Genomic DNA, 18,778 nt, shown 5'->3' with positions numbered 1-18,778 from the left:
CCTCACACACACCCTAACACTCACCCTCTCCCGAACCCTCACCCTCACCGGATACCTCACCTTTACCCTAATCCTGACCATCACCCTAAACATCACCCTAACCCTAACCCTTACCCTAACCCTAACCCTCAAACTAAGCCTCACCCTCAACCTAATCTTCATCCTAACCCTAACCCTTACCCTAACACTAACCCTCACCTGAACCCTAACACTCAAAAAATCCTCAACCTCAACCTAATCCTCATCCTAACCCTAACCCTAACCCTTACTTAATTGAAACCCTCACCTTCAACCTAACCATCATTCTCAGCCTAACTCTCACCCTCACCCTAACCCTGACCCTAAACCTAACCCTCACACTAACCCTAACCATAACCCTCACTCTAAACCTCACCCTAACCCTCACCCTCACACTAAGCCTTACCCTAACCCTTACCCTCACCCTAAACCTTACTCTAACCCTCACCCACACACTAAACCTCACCATCACCCTCACCCTCACCCTCAACCTAAACCTCACCCTCCCCCTAACCCTAAATTTAACCCTAATCCTCACCCTAACCCTAAACTTCACCCTCAACCTCATCCTCACCCTAAGCCTAGCCCTAAACCTAACCCTAATCCTAAACCTACCCCTCAAACTCACACTAACCCTAAACCAAACCCTAAACCTCAACGTCACCCTAACCCTTAACCTAACCCTCAACATAACCCTCACCCTAACCCTAACACTCACTCTAACACTAACCCTTAACCTGACACTCAACCTTACCCTAACGCAAACCCACACCCTCACGCTAACCCTCACCCTAACCCTAAGGCTAACCCTAACCCTCACCATAGCCCTAACACTCACCCCAACCCTTATCCTAAAACTAACCCTAAACCTAACCCTAACCCTCACAGTTACCCTAACCCTCACCCTAACCCTGACCCTACCCATCACCCTAAACCTCACCCCAAACCTAACCCTAAACCTAAACCACACCCTAACCATAACCCTAACCCTCACCCTCACCCTAACACTCACCGTCACCCTAAACCTCACCCTAAATCAAACCCTCACGCACAACCTAACCCTCACCCTCACCGTTACGCTAACCCTCACCCTTACCCTAAACTTCACAATAACCCTAACCCTCACCCTCACACTAACCATAACCCTCACCCTCACCGTAACCCTAACTCTGAAACTCACCCACACTCTCGCCAACCCTATCCCTCACTCTCAGCCTAACCCTCAGCCTAACCCTTACACTTACCGTAAACCTAACTCTAACCCTAACCCTAACCCTAATACAAAGCCTAACCCCCACCCTCACCCTCACCCTAATCCTAACCCTTACCCTCACCCTGAACCTCACCCTAAACTTAACTCTTAACCTAACCCTAAGACTAAACCTCACACTCAACTTCACCCTAACCCTAAACCTAACCCTAATCCTCACACTAACCCTAAACCTAAATATAACCCTTAACCTCACATTAACCCTCCCCATAATCCTAACCCTAACACTAACCCTCACCCTAACCTTATCCCTAAACCTAACCCTGACCCTAACCCTAATCCTCACACTAACCCTAAACCTAAACATAAACCTAAACCTCAACTTAACCCTCACCCTAAATCTAACCGTAACACTAACCCTCACCCTAATGCTAAACCTAAACCTAACCCTCACCTTCACCCTAACCCTCACCGTCACCCTAACCCTTACCCTAAAACTAACACTAACCCATACCCACACCCTAAACCTCACGCTGACCCTCACCCTAACCCTAACCCTCACCCTCATCCTCACCCTAATCCTAACCCTAAACCTAATCCTCACCCTAACCCTAACCCTCACCCTCACCCTCATCCTTAGCCTAACCCTAACCCTAACCCTAATCCCAAACCTAACCCTCACCCTCAGACTAAACCTAAACTTAACTCTAACCCTCACCCTCATCCTCACCCTCAACCTTACCCTAACCCTAACCCTAACCCTCATGCTAACCCTAACCCTCACCATAACGCTAACCCTAAACCTAACCCTATTTCTCACCCTAAACCTCACCCTAACACTAATGCTAACCCTAACCCTCACCGTTACCCTAACTCTCTTCCTAACACTTAAAATCACACTAACCCGAAACCTAACCCTAATCCTCACACTAACCCTAATCCTCACCCTAAACCTCAAACTCACCCTAACTCTCACCGTCACCCTAACCCTCACTCTAAACCCAACCCTCACCCACACCCAAACCCTCAACCTAACCCGAACATGAAACTTCACCCTAAACGTCACCCTCAACCTAAATATCACCCTAACCCTAACCTTCACCCTAACACTAACCATAAATCTCACCCTCACCCTAACCTTAACCCTAACCCTAAACCTAAACCTAACACTCACCGTAACACTCACCCTAACACTCAGGCTAACCCTAACCCTCAATCTCAACCTAGCACTCACCCTAAACCTTACTCTCACCCTAAACTTAAGTCTAACCCAAACCCTCACACTAAACCTAACCCTCACCCTAACAATAATGCTAACCCTATCCCTCACCCTAACCCTAATCCTCACCATAACCCTAACCATAAAACTAACCCTAAACCTAACTCTAACCCTCACCCTTACCATTACCATCACCCTAACCCTAATCCTCACCCTCACCCTACCCTAACCCTAACCCTCAGCCGCACCCTCACCCTAACCCTAACCCTAACCCTCACCCTCACCCTAACTCTAACCCTCAAAATAAACCTCACCCTTACCCTAAACCTAACTGTAACCCTAAAACTCACTCTAACCCTAAACCTAACCCTAATGCTATCCCAAATCCTCACCCTCACCCTAACCCTCACTCTAACCCTTAACCTCACCCTAACCCTAACCCTAACCCTAAACCAAAACCTCATTCTAACCCTAACCCTAACAATAGCCCTCAAACTAACCCTTACCCTGACCATCACTCTAAACCTCATCGTAAACCTAACCCTCAAAATAAGCCTAAACTTAACCCTCACCCTCACCCTAAAACTAAGCCTAATCCTAACACTCACCCTAAACCTAACCCTAACCCTAACCCTCAATATAACCCTCACCCTCACCCTCACCCTCACCCTAAACCTAACTGTAACCATAACCCTCACCCTAACCCTACCACTAACCCTAATGCTATTCCTAAACCTCACACTCACCCTAACCCTCACTCTAACTCTTACCCTCAACCTAATCCTAACCCTAAAACTAAACCTCATCCTAACCCTCACCCTAAACCTAACCCTAACCTTAACCCTCACACTAACCCTAACGCTCAACCTAACCCTAAACCTTTCCCTCACCCTAATCCTAAACCTAACCCTAAGCCTCAGCCAAACGTTCTTCTGAAACTTAACCATAACCCTCAACCTAACCCTAACCCTAACCCTAAACCTAACCCTAAACCTCACCCTCACCCTCACCCTCACCCTCAACCTAACATTAACCCTAACCTTATTCCAAACCCTAACCCTGACACTCACCCTCACACTAACTCTAACCCTAACCCTAACCCTGACCCTGAACCTAACCCCAACCCTATTCCTAACCCTCAACCTAACCCTAACCCTCACCCTAACCCTAACCCTAACCCTCACCCTCACCCTAACCCTAACCCTAATGCTATCCCTAAACCTCACCCTCACCCTAACCCTCACTCTAAACCTTACCCTCACCCTAACCATCACCCTAACCCCAACCCTAACACTAACACTAAACCTCACCCTAACCCTAACCCTAAACATAACGCTCACCCTAATGCTCACCCTAACCTGCAACCTAACCCTAACTCTCACACTCACCCTAAACCTCACCCTAAAACTTATCCGCACACTAACCCTAACCCTAACCCTAACTCTAACCCTCACTATCACCCTAAGCCTAACCTGAACCCAAACCCTCACCCTAAACCTCACCCTAATTCTAACGCTATCCCTAAACCTCATCCTCACACTAAACCTCATCCTAACCCTAACCCTCATCATAACCCTAACCCTAACCTTAATTCTCACGGCAAACCTAACCCTCACCCTCACCGTAAACCTCACTGTCACATTAGCCCTCACCCTAACCCTAACCGTCACACATACCCGAAAACTCACCCACAACTGAAACCTCACCCCCACCCTTAACTTTCCCTAAACCTCACCCTAAACCTAACCCTCACTCTAAACCTAACTCTAACCCTCACCCTCATACTAAACCTAACCCTCACCTTAACCCTCACCCTCTCACCCTAACTCTAATGCTAACCCAAACCCTCACTCTCACCCTAACCCTAACCTTAATCATTATCCTCACACTATGCCTAACCCTAACCCTAACACTCACATTAACCCTAACCCTCACCCTAACCCTAACCTTAACCCTCACCCTAGCTTTCAACATAACCCTAACCCTATCCCTCATCGAACCCTAACTCTAACCCTCAACTTCACCCTAAACCTCAATGTCACCCAAACCCTCGCCCTAACCCTAAAGCTCATCCACACCCTCAACCTCACCTTCACCTTCACAATCACCCTAACCCTCACCCTCACAATAAACATCACCCTATCCCTAACCCTTACCCTAACCCTAACCCTAACCTCACCTTAACCCTAACCCTCACTTTAAAACTCACCCTCACCCTAATCCTCACCCTAACCATAACCCTAAGCCTTTCCTAACCGAAACCCTCACCCTCACCCTAACCCTTACCCTCACACTAGCCCTCACCCTAAAACTAATCCTAACTCTAACCCTCACCCTCAACATCACCCCACCCTCAACCTAACCCTAACCTAACCCTCACCCTAACCCTAACACTAATGCTAACCCTAAACCTCAACCTCACCCTAACCCTCACCGTAACACTTACCCTCACCCTTAGCCTCAACCTCAAACTCAACAACTATCCCTAACCCTAACCCTAATTCAAACCTTAACCTTCACCCTCAACCTAACTCTGAATCCTCACACTCACTCTAACCCTCAACTTCACACTAAATATCATCCTAAACCTAACCCTCACCCTAACCCTAACCCTCAGCCTAACCCTCAGCCACACACTAACCCTCACCCCACCCAAACCTCACACTCACCCTAACCCTCACCCTCACCCTAAACATCACCCTAACCGAAACCCTCACCCTAACCCAAACCCTAACCGTCACCCTAATCCTCACCCTCACCCTCACTTCCACCCTCAGTGTAACCCTCACCCTCACCCTAGCCCTCACCCTCACCCTAGCCCTCACCCTAATCCTACCCCTCACCCTCAGCCTAACCCTATCCCTAACCCTCAACTTCAGACTAACCCTAAACCTAATCCTAACCCTCATCCTCACCCTCACCCTCTCCCTAACCCTCACCCTAAACCTAACCCTTACCCTAACCCTCACCCTAACCCTAACCCTAAAACTCACCATAACCCTAAACCTAACCCTCACCCGAATCCTAACCCTAAACCTCACCCTCACCCTAAAACTAACCCTAACCCTAACCCTCACCCTAACACTAACGCTAACCCTAAACTACACTCTCACCCTAACCCTCACGCAAACCCATACCCTCACCCTCATCTGAACCCTCACACTCACCCTAAACCTCAACTTCACTCTAAATATGAAACTAAACCTAACCCTCACCCTAACCCTCACCCTAAATGTAATGCTCACCCTTACCCTAATCCTATGCCTGACCTCACCCTAACCCTCACCCTGAACCTCACCCTCACCCAAACCCTAACCCTCACCTCACCCTCACTCTCACCCTAAACCTAAACCTAACCCTAACCCTAAACCTAACACTCATCCTCACCCTCACCCTAACACTCACTCTCACCATAAACATCACACTAAACCTAATCCTCAACCTAACCCTAAACCTAACACTCACACTAACATTAATCCTCAAGCTATCCCTAATTCTAACCCTAATCCTTTCCCTCATCATAAACCTAACCCTAACCCTAATCCTCGCCCTAAATCTAACCCTCACACATACGCTAAAATTCACCCTCACCCAAATCCTTACAATCACCCTAACATTCACCTTAACCCTAACGCTAATCCTAAACCTAAACCTCACCATCACCCTCACCCTAACCCTAACACTAATCCTAAACCTAACCCTAAGGCTAAACCTCACACTCACCTTAACCCTCACTCTCACCCTAAACATCACGCTAAACCTAACTCTCACCTTAAGCCTAACCCTAACCCTCACCCTAAGCTTAACCCTCACCCTCAAACTATTACTCACCCTAACCTAACCATAACTCTTACATAACCGAAGCCATCATCTCACCCTCACACTCACCCTAACCGAATCCCTAACCCTAACCCTCAACCTAAACCTAACCCTAATCCTCACCCTCACCCTGACCCTAATCCTAACCCCAATACTAACCATCATCCTAACCCTAACCCTAATGCTAAACCTAACCCTCACCCTCACCCTGTCCCTCAGCCTAACCCTAAACCTAAACATAATCCAAACCCTAACCCTCAAACTCAACCTCACACTAACCGTTAACATAACCCTAACCATAACTCTCATCCTTACCCACACCCTCACCGTAACCCTAACCCTAACACTCACCCTAAACCAAAACCTAACCCTCACTGTAACCCTAAACCTTACCCTAAACCTATCCCTAACCCTAACCCTCAACCTAACCATAACCCTAACCCTCGCCCTCACACTCACCCTATCCTTTACCCTTACCCCATCCCTCACCCTAACCCTAAAACTTGCCTTAACACTAACCCTAACGCTTACCCTCACCCTAACACTAACCCTTACCCTAACACTCACCCTACCCCTCACCCTAACCCTAACCCTTACCCTAACCCTCAACCTAACCCTCACCCTAACCCTAATCCTCACACTAAACCTAACCCTAACCCCAGCCCTAACCCCCACACTAACTCTGAACCTCACACTAACACTAACCCTACCCCACACCCTAAGCCTCAACCTCATTCTAACCATAACCCGAACCCTCACCCAAAACCTAAGCCTAACCCTCACACTCACCCTAACCCTCATTGTCACCCTAACCCTAACTGTCACCCTAACCCTCACACACACACTAACCCTCACCCTCATCCGAACCCTAACCCGAACCCTAACCCTAACCCTCACACTAACCCTCACCTTCAACTTAATCCTCACCCTAAAAATAAACCTAAACATTACCTAACCTAAACACTCACCCTCACTCTCAAACTAACACTCAACCTGACCCTAGACCTCACCCTAACCCTAACTCTAACCCTAACCCTCACGCACACCCTAAACTTTAACCTCACACTAATCCTAACCCTAACCATCACACTAACCCTAACCTTGATCCTAAACCTAACCCTACCCCTCAACCTAACCCTCACCCTAACCCTAACTCTAACCCTAACAGTCACCCTAACCCTAACCCTAACGTTCACCCTCACCCTAACCCTCACTGTAACCCTAACCCTCAACCAAAACCTCACCATCACGCTAATCCTCACCAGAACCCTAACCCTAACCCTTACCTAAACAAAACCATCACCTTCACCCTAACATTAACCCTCACCCTCACCCAAACCGTAACACTAACTCTGACCCTCACCCTAACCCTCACCCTCACCCTCACCTGAAACCTAACCCTCACCCTCACCATCACTCTCACCCTATCCCTAACCCTAACCCTAACCCTAAACCTAACCCTCAAACTTACCTTCACCCTAACCCTCACCTTCAACATAAACACAATCTAACCCTAACTGTCATCCTTAACCTAACGCTATACATAACCCTCAACCTCACCCGAAACCAAACCCTCAACCTAACACGCAACCTCACCAGAAACATCTCCCTAACCCTAACCCTCAACCTAAGATTAACCCTAACCCTCACCCTTACACTAACCCTCAACCTAAACCTCACCCTCACTCTAATCCTCACCATAACTCTAACCCTAAACCTTACCTAATCGAAACCCTCACCCTCACCCTCAGCAAAAACCTCACACTCAACCTAGCACACACCCTGACTTTAACGCTCAACCTAACCATAACACTAACCCTCACCCTCACCATAAACCTAACCCTTAGCCTAACCCTCACACTAACCCTCACCCTAACTCTAACCATAACCCTAACCCTAACCCTCACCCTAACCTTCAGCGAAACCCCAACCTTCAAGCTAAACCACACCATCAAGCTAATCCTCACTATAACCCTAACCCCAAACCTGAACTAAACAAAAACCTCACCCTCACCCTCACCCTAAGCCTCACCCTCACCCGAACACGAGCCCAAACCTTAACCCTCACCCTAACCTTAAAACTCACCCTAACCCTATCACTAATGCTCACCCTCACCGTAACCCTAACCATAACCCTGAAACTCACCCTAACCCTCACCCTCACCCTCATCCGCACCCGAACCCTAACTCTCACCCTCACCCTCACTCTCAACCTAACCCTAACCCTAACCCTAAACCTAAACCTAACCCTCAACCTCACCCTCAACCTAACACTCACTCTCACCATAATCACACCCTAACCCTAACCCTCGCCCTAGCCCTAAGCCTAAACCTCACGCTAAACCTAACCCTCACCCTAACGCTCACCCAAACCTTAACGCTAAAGCAAACCATGAACCTCAACCTAAGCCTCACCCTAACCCTTATCCTCACCCTAACGCTAACCCTAACCCTAAACCTAACCCTATCCCTCACACTAACCCTAATCCTCACCCTATCCATAAACCGAATCCTGACCCTCACACTAAACCTCACCCTCAACCTAACCCTAATTATAACCCTAACTCTCAACCTCACCCTAACCCTCACACTAACTCTTACACTCACCCTAAACCTAACCCTAACCCTCACCCTAACCCTACCTCTAACCCTCACCCTAATCCTAAAATTCACCCTAAACCTCACACTAAACCTCACCCTTACCCTAACGCTAACCCTGAACCTCAACCTCACCCTTAACCTAACCCGAATACTTACCCTCACCATAATCCAAACTCTAATCCTCACCCTAAAGCTAACCCTAACCCTAAACCTCAACTTAACCCTCAACCTCACCCTAATCCTCACCCTAACCCTAACCCTAACCCTTACCTAACTAAAACCCTCACCCTCACCCTAACCTTCAACCTCACCTTAGCCCTCACCCTAACCTTAACCCTCACACTAACCTTAATATTAACCCTTACCCTCACCCTAACCCTAAGCCTAACCCTAACCCTAACCCTCACCCTAACCCTATCCCTAACCCTAACCGAAACCCTAACTCTCACCCTAACCCTAACCCAAACCCTAACACTAACCCTCACCCTAAACGTAACCCTCACCCTTACCTTAACACTAAGCCTGACCCTAACCCTAACCCTCACCCTGAACCTCACCTTCACCTGAACCCTAACCCTCACCTCACCCTCACCCTAACACTCACTCTCACCATAAACATCACACTAAACCTAATTCTCAACCTAACCCTAAACCTAACCCTCACACTAACACTAATCCTCACCCTATCCCTAATTCTAACCCTAATCTTTTCCCTCACCAGAATTCCAACCCTAACACTATTCCTCGCCCTAAATCTAACCCACACCCACACCCTAAAATTCACCCTCACCCAAACCCTTACCCTCACCCTAACATTCACCCTAAACCGAATCCTAAACCTAACCCTAACCCTAACCCTCACACTGACCTTAACCCTCACTCTCACCTTAAACATCACGCTAAACATAACTCTAACCTTAAGCCTAACCCTAACCCTCACCCTAAACATAACCCTCAATCTAACCCTCACCCTCAACCTATTACTCACCCTAACCTATCCATAACCCTTACCTAACCGAAACCCTCACCTCACCCTTACCTTCACACTAACCCTAACCCTAATGCTAAACCTAACCCTCACCCTCACCCTAAACCGCACCCTAATCCTTACCCTCACCCTAACCCTAAGCCTAACCCTAACCCTCACACTAAACCTAACCCTCAACCCTCACCCTCACCCTCTCCTCAGCCTAACCCTAAACCTAAACATAATCCAAACAATAAAACTCAACCTCACCCTCACAATAACTGTAAACATAACACTAACTCTAACCCTCATCCTTACCCACATCCTCACTCTAACCCTATCCCTAACACTAACCCTAAACGAAACCCTAACCCTCACCCTAACCCTAATCCTTAACCTAACCCTCACCCTCGCACTCATCCTATCCCTAACCTTTACCCTAACCCTCACTGTAACCCTAAACCTTACCCTAACACTATACCTAACCCTTACCCTCACCCTAACACTAAACCAAACTCTAACACTCAACCTAACCCTCACCCCAACCCTAATGCTTACCCTAACCCTCACCCCTAATCCTCACCCTAACACTAACCCTCACACTAACCCTCACCGTCAACTTAATCCTCACCCTAAAAATAACCATAACCTTTACATAACCGAAACCCTCACCCTCACCCTCACTCTCAGACTAACACCCTCACCCAAGACCACACCCTCCCCCTAACCCTCACACTCACCCTAAACTTTAACCTCACACTAACCCTAACCCTAACCCTCACACTAACACTAACATGCAACTTAAACCTAACCCTAACCCTCAACCTAACCCTCAACCTAACCCTAACTCTAACCTTAAACCTCACCCTAACCCTCACTCTCACCCTAACCCTCAACGTCACCCTAACCCTCACCCTAAACCTAACCCAAACCCTAGCCCTTACCCTCACCCGAAACCTCACCCTCACCCTCACCCTAACCCTCAGCCTCACCCTAAACCTCACCCTAACCCTAACCCTCAATCTAACCCTAACCCTAAACCTCACCCTATCCCTAACCCTCAACCTAACCCTCACCCTCACCCTATTCCTCACCCTAACCCTAACCCTAACCCTCACCCTAAACCTATCCCTAACCCTAACCCGAACCCTCACCCTAACACTCACCCTAAACCTAATGTTAACCCTAACCCTTACCCTCCCCCTAACCCTCCCCCTAGCCCTTACCCTCAAAGTAACCCTCACCCTAAACCTTACCATTACCCACACCTTAACGCTCAAACTCAACCGAACCCTAACCCTCACACTAAGCATCTCTCTCACCGTAAACCTCACCCTAACACTAACTGTCACCAAAAACCCTAACCCGAACCCTCACCCAAAACCTAACCCTCACACTAACCCTCACACTCAACAAATACTCAGCCTAACAATAACCCTAACCCTTAACTAACCGAAACCCTCACCCTCACCCTAACACTCACCCTAACCCTCATCCCCCAACCTAGACCTCACCGTAACCCTAAACCTAACACTAAACCTAAACCTCACCATCACACTCCCCTCCCCGTCAGCCTAACCCTAACCCTAATCCTAAACCTACCCCTCACCCCCACCATCACCCTAAACCTAACCCTAACCCTAACGTAACCCTCACCGTCACCCTCACCCAAACAATTACCCTAAGCCTTAACTTACCCAAACCCTAATCCTAAACCTAACCTTCACCCTAACACTAACCCTAACGCTAAAACTCACAATAAAACTAATCCTAACCCTATCCCACACCCTAACCCTAACCCTCACCCTCAAGCTAACCCTCACCCTAACACTCACCGTAACACTAACCCTAACCCCAACTCTCAACCTAAACCTAACCCTAACCCTCACCCTGCCCCTAACTCTCACACTAACCCTAACGCTAACCCTAACCCTCACCCTAACCCTAACCCTACCCCTCACACTAACCCTCACAATAAACCTACACCTAATCCTGACCCTCACCCTAACCCTAACCCTCACCCTCACCCCACACTAACCCTAACTCTCACCCTCAACCTAGCTCTCACCCTAACCCTAACCCTCAGCTTAATCCTCATTCTAACCCTCACCTCACCCTAACCCTAACCCTCACCCTAACTCTAACCCTCGACCTAAACCTAACCCTCATCCTAATCCTCACCATAACCCTAATCCTAAACCTTACCTAACCGAAACCCTCACCGTCACCCTCAACCTCACCCTAAAACTCACCCTCACCCTAACCCTCACCCTCAAACTCACCCTCACCCTCAGCATAAATCTAATCCTGAGCCTAATCCAAATCCTAACCCTCACCCTCACCCTCAACCTAACTCTAAACCTAACATTAAACAAAAGCCTCACCCTAACCTTAAACCTATCCATAACCCTCACACTAAACCTAACCCTAATCCTAACCCTAACCCTCACCCTCACCCTAACACTTACCCTCACACTAACCCTAACCCAAACCCTCATCCTAACCCAAACACTAACCCTAACCCTCACCCGATACTTAACCCTAACCCTAAACCTAACCCTCATCCAAACACTAACCATCACCCTCACCCTCAACCTCACCATTCCCTCACTCCAACCCTCACCCTCACCCTAACCCTAACCTTAATCATAACCCTACCCTCACCCTAAAACTAACCCTCACCCTCACACTAACCCTCCCCATCACCTTCAACCTAACCCTCACCCTCACCCTCACCCTAATCCTAACCCAAACCCTAACCCTCTCCTGAAACCTAACTCTGACCCTGACCCTCACCCTCACCCTAAACCTAAACTTCACCCTAAGCCTAACCATATCCCTAACCCTCACTTTCACCCTAACCCTCACCATCAACCTAACACTCACCTTAACCCTTACCCTCAACCTAAACCTAACCCTAACCCTAACCCTCACACTAACCCTAAACCTCACCCTAACCCTAATCCTAACCCTCACACTAACTCTCCACATAACCCTAAAACTAACACTCACCCTAAACCTAACCCTAACCCTCACAGTAACCCTAAACCTCACCGTCACCCTAAAAACCTCACCGTAACCCTAAGCCTCACCTACAGCCTAACGCTCAACCTCACCCTCACCCTAACCCTCACCTTCACCCTAAACTTCAACCTAAACCTAACCCTAACCAAAACCCTAACCCTAACACTCATCCTAACCCTAACCCTCACACTCAACCTAATACTCACCCTTACAATATCCCTAACCCTTACCTAACTGAAACCCTCACCCTCACCCTAAATCTCAACCTCAGTCTCACCCTCACCCTCACCCTAACCCTAACCCTAACCCTAAACCTCACCCTCACCCTCAACCTCATATCAGCTTAACCCTAACCCTAACACTAATCCTAAACATATCGCTCATCCCCACCCTCATACTAAACCTAACAATAACCTTAACGCTAACCCTCACCCTCAGTGTCACCCTAACCCTAACACTAACCCTAACAATAACCCTAACCCTAACCCTAACCGTAAGCCTACCCTAACCCTCACCCTAACTCTAACCCTCACCTTAACCCTAAACCTAACCCTCACCCTAAACCACACCCTAACGCTAACGCTAACCCTAAACCTCAACCTCAACCTAACCTTCACCCTAACCCTTATCCTCACACTAACCCTAACGCTAACCCTAACTCTGACCCTCAAACTAACCCTAACCCTCACCCTAACCCTAACCATACCCCTCACACTAACACTCACCCTAACCCTAACCCTAATCCTAACCCTCATCCTAAACCTAACCACAACCCTAACCCTCACCCTCACCCTAAGCTTCACCCTAATACTAACCCTCACCCTAACTATCACCCTAACCCTAACACTCAAACTAACCCTAACCCTCACACTCACACTACAACTCACCCTAACCTTAACCCTCACCAAAACGCTAAACCTATCACTCACCCTAACCCTAACCCTCACACTAACCCTCACCCTCAACCTAATCCTCACCCTGACAATAACCATAACCCTTACCTAACCGAAACCCTCACCCTCACCCTAAACTTCACCCTCACCCTAGCCCTCACCTAACCATAACCCTAACCCTAAACCTAAACTTCACCCTCACCTTCGCCTCCCCCTCAACCTAACCCTAAACCTAACCCTAATCCTAAACCTACCCTTTACCCCCACCCTCAAACTATCCTTAACCTTAAACCTAACCCTAAGAATCGCACTCACCCTTAGCCTAACCCTAACCCTAACCCTTACAATAACTCTAACCCTAACCCTAAAACTCACCCTCATCCTTAACCTCACCCTCTCACCATCAGCCTAGCCCGCGTCCTAAACTTAACCCTCACCCTAACCCTAAAACTAACCCTCACCATCACCCTAATCCTAAATTTAACCTTAACCCTCACCCTAACCCTCATTCTAACCCTAACCCTAACCCTCACCATAACCCTCACCCTAAGCCTAACCCTCCTCCCTAACGCTAACCCTCACCCTAACGGTCACCCTAACCCTAACCCACAAACTCTCCCTAACCCTCACCCTCACCCTCAACCGAACCCTCACCCTAACCCTTATCCACCCACTAAACCAAAACATAACACTAACTCTAACCCTAATATTCACCCGTACCCTCACCCTAACCCTAACCCTAATCCTAACACTGAACCTCACCCTCACTCTCACCCAAACTCTAATCCAAAACCTAACCCTCACCCTCACCCTAACTCTAACCCTAAACTTAATCCTAATTCTATCCCTCACACTCACACTCACATAAATCTCACCCTAACCTAACAATAACCCTCACCCTCACCCTAAACCCACCCTAACCCTCACCCTAACACTAACCCTCACCCTAAACCTCACCCTAACCCTTAAACTCACCATAAACCTAACCCTAACCCTAACTCTAATCCTCACCCTAACCCTAACTCTCACTCACACCCTAACACTCAACCTCACTTGAATCCTCACCCTCACACTTACTCTCACCCTAACCCTAAACCTTACCTTAATCCTAAACCTAACCCTCACCCTCACACTAAACCTAATCCTGACCCTAACCCTAACCTTAACCCTAAGCGTAACCCTAACCCTCAACCTAACCCTAACCCTCAGCTTAACCCTAAACCTAACCCTCAACCTAAACCTCACCCTAACGCTAACGCTAACCCTTACCCTCAACCTCAACCTAACCTTCACCCTAACCCTTATCCTCACACTAACCCTAACCCTATCTCTGACCCTCAAACTAACCCTAACCCTCAACCTAACCCTAACCATACCCCTCACACTAACCCTCACCCTAACCCTAACCCTAATCCTAACCCTCATCATAAACCTAACCGTAACCCTAACCCTCAAACTCACCCTCACCCATATCCTAACGCTCACCCTCACCCTAACCCTCACCCTAATCCTAACTCTCACCCACACCCTAACACTCAACCTCACCTGAATCCTCACCCTCACACTTACTCTCACCCTAACCCTAAACCTTACCCTAATCCTAAACCTAACCCTCACCCTCACACTAAGCTAATCCTAATCCTAACCCTAACCATCACCCTCACCATAACCCTCACCATCATCCTAAATATCACCCTAACCCTTACCCTCACCCTAACCCTAAACCTCACCGTAACCCTCATCCTAACCCTAACGCTAACCCTAAACCTCAACCTCACAATCACCCTAACCCTCACTGTCACCCTAACACTCAGCTGAAACCTAATCCTCACCCAAACCCCAACCCTCACCCACTCCCGAACACTCACACTCACCTGAATCCTCAAACTCACCCTAACACTCATCCTCACCCTAAACATCACCCTAACCCTAAACCTCACCCTAACCCCAACCCTAACCCTCATTCTAATCCTAACACTCAACCTAACCTTCACCCTCACCCTAATCTTCAACCTAATCCTAACCCTAACACTTATCTAACCAAAATCCTCACCCTCACCCTCACCCTAACTCTCACCCTCAGCCTAGCTCTCATCCAATCCCTAACCATCAGGCGAACGCTCAAGTGATTCCTCATCCTAACCCTAACCCTAATCCTCACTGTCACCGTCACCCTCACTCTAACCCTCACCCTCACCCTAGCCCTCAACCTAACCTTAACCCTCAAACTAACCCTAACACTAATCCTTACCCTCACCTTCAAGCTAACCCTAACCCTAATACTCACCCTAACCCTCACTCTAACCCTAACCCTATCCCTATCACCCTAACTATAAACCTAAACCTAACCCACACGCTAACCCTCAACCTAACCCTAACGTTAACCCTAACACTCACCCTCAACCTCAAGGTAACCCTTACCCTCACCCTAAACGTAACCTTAACCCTCACCCTCACCCTAACCGTAATCCTCACCCACACTCTAACCCTATCCCTCACCCAAGCCCTAACACTCACCCTAACCCTCACCCTCACCCTAAACCTCACCCTAAACCTAACCCTCACCCAAACCCTAAACCTAACCCTCACCCTAATCCTAAACCTCACACTAACCCTCACCCTCAACCTAAACCTCACCCTAACAATAACCCGAACCCTTACCTAACCGAAACCCTCACCCTCACCCTCACCCTCACCCTAGCTCTACACTCACCTTAGCCCTCAACGTAACCCTAACCCTAACCCTAACCCTCCCCCTCCCCCTGCGTATCCCTTCAGTCTAACCCTAAAAAAAAACCCTAATCGTTAAACTAACCCTCACCACCACCCTCATTCTAACCCTATTCCTAAGGCTAACCCTTACACTCAGCCAAACCCTAACCCTAGCCCTAAGCCTAAATATAACCCTAAACCTAACCCTAACCCTAATCTTAACCCTAACCATCGTCCTATCCCTAAACTTACCCTAACCCTAAAACTCAACCTAACCCTAATCCTAACCCTCACCCTCACCCTCACCGTCACTCTCACCCTTAAACTCACCCTCAACCTCACCCTAACCCTCAACCTCACCCTAAACATCACCCTAACCCGAACACTCACGCTAACAATAACCCTAAATCTCACCCTAACCCTAACCCTCACCCTAACACTCACCCTAAACCTAACGTTAACCCTAACCCTCACCCTCACCTTAACACTCACCCTAACCCTTATACTCACACTAACCGTAACCCTAAACCTAAACCTAACCCTGAAACTAACCCTAATCCTCACCCTAATCCTAACCCTACCCCTCTCCCTAACCGTCACCCAAACGCTAACCATAAACCTAATCATCACCCTAACCCTAACCCTAACCCTCACCCTCACCCTAACACTCAACGTCTCCCCAGCACTCACCATAACCCTAACAGTCACCCACACCCTAACCCTAACACTCACCACAACCATCACTCTCACCCTCACCTTCACCCTCATCCTAACCCTCACACTCACCCTAACCATCACCCTAACACTAACCCTAAGCCTCACCATAACCCTAACCCTCAACCTCACCCTCACCCTCACCCTAATTCTCACCGCAACCATAACCCTAATCCTTTCCTAACTGAAAGCCTCACCCTCACCCTCACCCTCATCCTCACCCTAACCCTCACCGTCACTTTACCCCTCACGCTAACCTTAACGGTCACGCTAACCATAAAGCTAAGCCTCAGCCTCACCCTAATCCTAACAATAACCCTAACCCTAACTGTCACCCTCACCCTAACCCTAACCCGAACCCTAAGCCTCATATTAAACCTCACTCTCACCCTAACGGTAACCCTAAACCTCACCCTAACCCTAAACCTCACCCTGATTTTACCCTCACCATAACCCAAACCCTAACCCTAATCCTCACCCTAAACCTAACCCTCACCCACACCCTAAAATTCACTCTCACCTGAACGCTCAGACTCACCCTAACACTCACCCTAACCCTAACCCTAATCCTAAACCTAACCCTCACTATCAACCTCAACCTAACCCTAGCCCTAACCCTAAACCTAACCCTCATTCTAAACCTAACCCTTAACCTCACCCTCAACCTTACCCTCACCCTATCCCTCAACCTAACCCTAATGCTAACCCTAATCCTCACCCTCACCCTATTCCTCATCTTAAGGCTTATACTCACACTAACCTTAACCCTCACCCTAACACTAACCCTCTGCCCCACCCTAACCCTAACCCTAACCCTCAACCTAACCCTAACCCTAACCTTCACCCTAACCCTCAGCCTAACCCTAACTGTAATCCTAAACCTAACCCTCACCATCAACCTCACCCTAACCCTATCCCTAACACTAAACCTAAACCTAAAAATAACCCTAACCCTAAATGTAACTCTAATCCTAACCCTAACTCTCACCCTAAACCTATACCTAATCCTAACCATAAAACTAACCCTAACTCTAATCCTAACCCTCACCCTCACCCTCACCATAAACCTCACCCTCACCCTCACCATCACCATAACACTCACATTAACCCAATCCCTAATCCTAACCCTAACCCTCTCCCTCACACTCACTCTCACCCTCTGCCTAACACTATCCCTAACCCTATTCCTAACCATAACACTCACCCTCACCATAACCCTAACAGTAACACTAACCCTCACCCTCAACCTCACTCTAACCCTCTCCCTAGCCCTAATCATAACCCTCACCCTCACCGTAACGTCAGAGTCACCCTAAAACTCACCCTAAACCTAACCCTCACCTAAACCCTAACCATCAGTCTCCCCCAAACCCTCAACCTCACCCTCACCCTCACATTCACCCTCAACCTAACCCTCACCCTCACCCTTAACCTAATTCTCAAGCTAAACCCAACCCTAAGCCTCACCCTAACACTAACCCTCAACCTAACCTCACCCGCCCCCATTTCCTCACCTTAACCCTAAACCTAACACTTACCTAACCGAAACCCTCAACCTCACCCTCACACTATCCTTCACCCTGAACTTAGGTCTCACCCTA

The sequence above is a fragment of the Dipodomys merriami genome, unplaced genomic scaffold, assembly GCF_024711535.1.
Source record: "Dipodomys merriami isolate MVZ:Mamm:240054 unplaced genomic scaffold, mDipMer1.0.p SCAF_66, whole genome shotgun sequence".
Classification (NCBI taxonomy): domain Eukaryota; kingdom Metazoa; phylum Chordata; class Mammalia; order Rodentia; family Heteromyidae; genus Dipodomys; species Dipodomys merriami.
The sequence above is the reverse complement of the archived record's forward strand: the minus strand, read 5'-3'. Positions refer to the sequence as shown.